Genomic DNA, 4,741 nt, shown 5'->3' with positions numbered 1-4,741 from the left:
ATCACAGGCTTTATGCATGCTCGGTCCATTTATCTAGCTACGAGAGTTGGTGCGTTTGTTTCTTTAACCTCGCACACATCGAACGGTCGCTATTGCTTCATTACCTTTCTGTCTTCCTCTCTTCGAGCTCTCCAGATGCTATTTGCACTTGTCATCTTATCTATTTATTTTTTGTTTTTTATTTTTCGTTTTTAAATTGATTCTTCCTCTATTTCTTTCGACCGTGACACACACTAAGGTGCCGGTTACAGCAGTTTACTTTCCATGTTTTCTGTTTTTCAATTGATGAAACTGACGACCGCCTATTTGTTTGTCTGATTATTTCAACAGGTTTCTGTAACTACTAATTAACGTGATCCACTTGTTATTCAAAACGTTGGACTGCTCCTTCCGATTCAACTTTGCGCAACACATTGTGGCCATTATTAGTAAAAGTATAATGATTTCGCCTACAGAAGGTAGATATGTACGTGTTTTTTACATATCCCTTTTTAACCAACTGGGGATTATATTCCAATGGATGCGAGATTGAGTACAATTTTATAAATTGAGGCACCTATGTGAATCTTTATTTTCCTCTCCTTTTTGTAGGGCGCAGTAGTATGAACAATATTTGGATACGTGTGTGGCTACAGATTTAGAGATCGACCACACCTTCTTCTATTGAACCACTCTCGTTCTGGACTGAGTAAGCGCTATTACGTGGCAATTTCTTTGTTGTATTAAACTATATACCATTTTCAAATTGAGTCTGTGGTAGATTATGCCTGCTTGGATCTGTACTCAGATTGGTCATCTATCGAGTTCAGGTTGACTGATTATGTATGGTATGACCAGTACTAATTTATTTTGTATCCTGAAATCATGAATTGGGACCCGTTCCAACCGCTTGACTCTCTCACATAGGACAGTTGGTTTTTGAATTCCATTAATGTAGTTCTCTCACCTTAGTGCTCCTCCGATTTATGTTTGCGACTACTCTTGTTTGGTGGTTTTATAGTTCCTTGGACCTTTATATCTAGCCCATTGATAGAACTGGACTATAGTTTCACTGTTCTTTTCTTATTTATTTTGAATGTGAATTGTAACTCCTACTTTCTTGTTTAGGTGGCAGACCAAAACACTGATGCAGTGCTTTGTGACATTCTAGTATCATTCGACTCCAGAGACTCCCGACCTCTCTCTTCCCTGATGAATTTCCTAATCAATAATCCAATAACCAAGATGGAAAGAAACATGTTGGTTATTTGATGGGTCTCCTTTTTTCTTGTCAACTAAGCTGACAATTGTTGCTTCCCAGTTGTGGGATGCCCTATTGCTAGCAGTATAGCCAGATTACTGACTAGTTGTTGAAAATTGTGTTTCAAAATATATTTTTTTATATTTTTTTGTGTTGAAGTTCTTTTTCACATTTATCTCTTGTCATGTCTATGTATTTTGACATTTTTGACCATTGTATTTTAGGTATGTGTGAGTGCAGTATGGATGGAGTATTTGGAGATGTGAATGGGTCTGGTTCAATTGCTTATGGCATTTTGCTTAGTTAACACTATTGTACAAATCTGAATTATATATTTTTTCTATTTCTATTTTTCTACTGTGTTTTTATGATTGATACATTAGAAAATGTTGTGATACATTTTTTCAATGAATTAAAAGATATCTATTTTTCATATATGTTATGGCAGTGAATTGAATTCTTTCACTTCCCAGTGTTTGACATATGTTTTTTATGTATTGCAAGAGAATAGGCTTACTGTTGGCACTGCCTCCATTTGGTCTGCTACCTGTACAAGTTTATATAGCCCGGCCTTCTAGATGCTCTCTATATATATGTGTTCTTCCCAGGCACGGCCGTGGATATTCCTTTGCCTGGAGTCCCCTTAATGTTTCTACGTACTGTAATTGATACGCACAACCTACTACTCCAACCTACTACTAATAACTATACGTTTTACATACTATGATAGCACGTTTGCGCAGTGGGCACATAGAGGGTCAACCCTCACTTAAACAGCGACAAGCTGACTATCTTAGGGAAAACGTGACCCCTCCCCCCCCAAATTCAATCCGCTCTCTCAATCGATTATGGAACATACATCATCTCTTCCAATTCTCTCACAGAGTAAAATGCATAACAACGCACTCATTAATGACCAAACAATATGTCATGAAGTTGCATTTGCGTACTTGAAATTCTCCCTTAATGCTCCTACACCACCAAACGCTGAAATACCAACCTCAAACAGGGAAAAGGAGCTAATACAGTATTCAAGAAAAAGCTTTTTGAGTATGCGTGATATGGAGGAAGTTATTGATATACCTAAGGCGGAGGATCCCTCTCTGTACCCTCCCTCAGATGTATCAAATCTGGCCCCTGCTCTGCTCATTGAACTTGAAAAAAGGGTGGAGCTATCAGGAGGACCCTCTACTCCTGTCACTGCACCTTCTGGGCGAATTGAGAAAGTCCACTTACATATGAGTGAGAACATTCCACCCTTTTCCACACTAAATAGCTATAAGGACGTCTGTGAGCAGTCTCGCATTCATCCTTAAGATTCATGTGAGACACAAGAGGTAGCATTACAGAACCCCCATGATCATGATGATTCCTACTTAGGGGAAGGTTTTGCAAAGCCGAAAAAACCATCGCATCTAGAGCACTCCTCCTCTCTAGGATCTGATCCACCATTACCAGCTGAGGAATTGCAAACACTTGAATCTAATTATCCGGTCACATCTAGAATCTTAAATCTTCTAGATAAAGGCCATGATTATACACACTATGAGCTGAGGGATATTAAAACTGCCCTCGCACAGATTTTATCAAAAATAAAGAAATTGGAGGGATTTATTTTTTCAGAAAATTACAAACGTGAAGGGGGTGCAAATCACCTCAGACTGATATTAATTGTAAATATTCACTTGCCACTCAAACCACGATGCCTACAGAACAAGAACCATCTGACAACATGAATGCAGGGGGGCTACCCGACTTCTCTTTTCCCCAATCATTTGCCCAAACAGTAAATTCTGTTACTTCAGGGGTTGTGTTACAAATTTACACACACGCCCAATTATGTCAGATAGTAACTTCCCATTCTGAGAAAATTGATCAATTGCTATTTTTCAATCAGTCTAATGAAGGGGAAGTGGTATTGGATAATTCCAACAAGGGCGTGATCCCCAATGTAGGGGATATCGATCATCCAGATAGCCCCTCTGCCCTCACAGAGCTGATTGAATAGCAAACTAAGTACCAGGAAACTCAAGTTGAAAGTGATGCTGTTGGTGGAAATTCCTCAGAGAATGTACATTAAAAGCATTTTGCTTCAAGAAAAGAAAAAAGGTCATATATACGTGCACTCAAAAGACCTCAACTTCGTAATGTTGTACAAACTGAGGTAAATGAAAAAACAAAAAAAGAGATCAACAACAAAAAAAATCTTAAAAAAGAAATTAAGATCCTGAAAAGGGAAGCTGTGAAGAAGGATGCAGACTCTAACTTGGTGGCTTCTGAAGAATCCTCTGCTCTCGGAATCGAAGTGGAGGAACTTTCTATAGAAAGTAGATTAGCCCTCCAGCTTGATTCAGAGGGATGTAGCAAATCCAATTCCTCCAATGCACCTAACCAAGATGCTGTGGTGCCTAAGAAACCCACGAATGATAGAGGTGAAATTATTCTGGAAAAACAATAGAATTTGCCTCTTCCTTGACAATACCTCAACAGACCCTACTATCCACCTATTATAAACCAATTCTCAATAAAAAAACAAACGCAGGGAAAGCTATGGTTGATAGCGGGGGGTCTTAATATTCCCTCGAGAACAAGCATCTATAATTGGTTGTACAACAAGAACTGAACCGACACAGGCTTCGTCACTACAGCAAAACATGGCTATTTCATTGTCCATTGAAGACAGGTTGCGAATTGAGAAGCTTCTCTCCGAGGGTAAAACCCCTCCTCACCATCCCCCATGTGTAGCGAGTCATCATTCACCAGGCCAGATACTAGATGGCGTTTTGCCTGGTGATTACGGATCATCAGAAATCGTTACACATGAAGAGTGTGCTAGTCAGGGGGAAGAGAACTTGAGGAATTCCCCCGGGATCTCTTGTATAATGGGATGGGTTAGTTCTCCTGAGATCAATGGAGACAAGAGTTTAAATCGCTCATTTATGCTTCAAGCATTTCAGAAAATTCCAGCTCTAAGAACGCTTGCATCAAGAGATATTGAATGGATATAACACCCTCCTATTAATAATCACAGGATGGTGTTACAAGTGCAATCCACAATAATCGCAGAATTGCTTTGGATGCACAAAAGAGAACTTAATATGATAGGTCTAGCCCCCCACTTCTTACAATCCATTGAGGAAGCGATCGCATTCAATGAGAAGCGCTTAAAAATTCAACAATCGGCTGTAAATTCTATTCTATGTAACCAATCAACACAACTTCCTTAAGCCACAGTAATAGCACAATTAGCGGCCATTTCTGTGAATACCAGAGACTGGTCTTGGCTGTCGGTGCTATTAGCTGCTCCTAAGGAAGCTAAGAATGTGACACTACATAGCATTAAAACCTCACTTAGGATGATGTCCTGGAACACTTGTGGGACTAAAAATCTGTTACTTTGGGCTACTGCCAGGAACCCGCAAGAAAATGTGGACATCATGCTATGTCAGGAAACAATGAGTATCTCACCATTTCAGTTAAAAGGCTTCAGTGCAATCCATA

At 39.4% G+C, this 4,741-nt stretch overlaps 1 long non-coding RNA gene across 1 annotated transcript; it reads left to right on the top strand.

The window, feature by feature from the left end:
- The first annotated feature begins 335 nt into the window (after nt 1–335).
- Nucleotides 336–1,270, top strand: LOC138493385 (uncharacterized). The gene is made up of 3 exons (XR_011276414.1): nt 336–466; nt 592–688; nt 1,108–1,270. It is a non-coding gene; the product is annotated as an uncharacterized lncRNA (long non-coding RNA).
- The last annotated feature ends 3,471 nt before the right edge of the window (nt 1,271–4,741 follow it).

This window comes from Ambystoma mexicanum, chromosome 10 (assembly GCF_040938575.1).
Source record: "Ambystoma mexicanum isolate Mex_15411 chromosome 10, UKY_AmexF1_1, whole genome shotgun sequence".
Taxonomy (NCBI): domain Eukaryota; kingdom Metazoa; phylum Chordata; class Amphibia; order Caudata; family Ambystomatidae; genus Ambystoma; species Ambystoma mexicanum.
The sequence above is the reverse complement of the archived record's forward strand: the minus strand, read 5'-3'. Positions and strand labels throughout refer to the sequence as shown.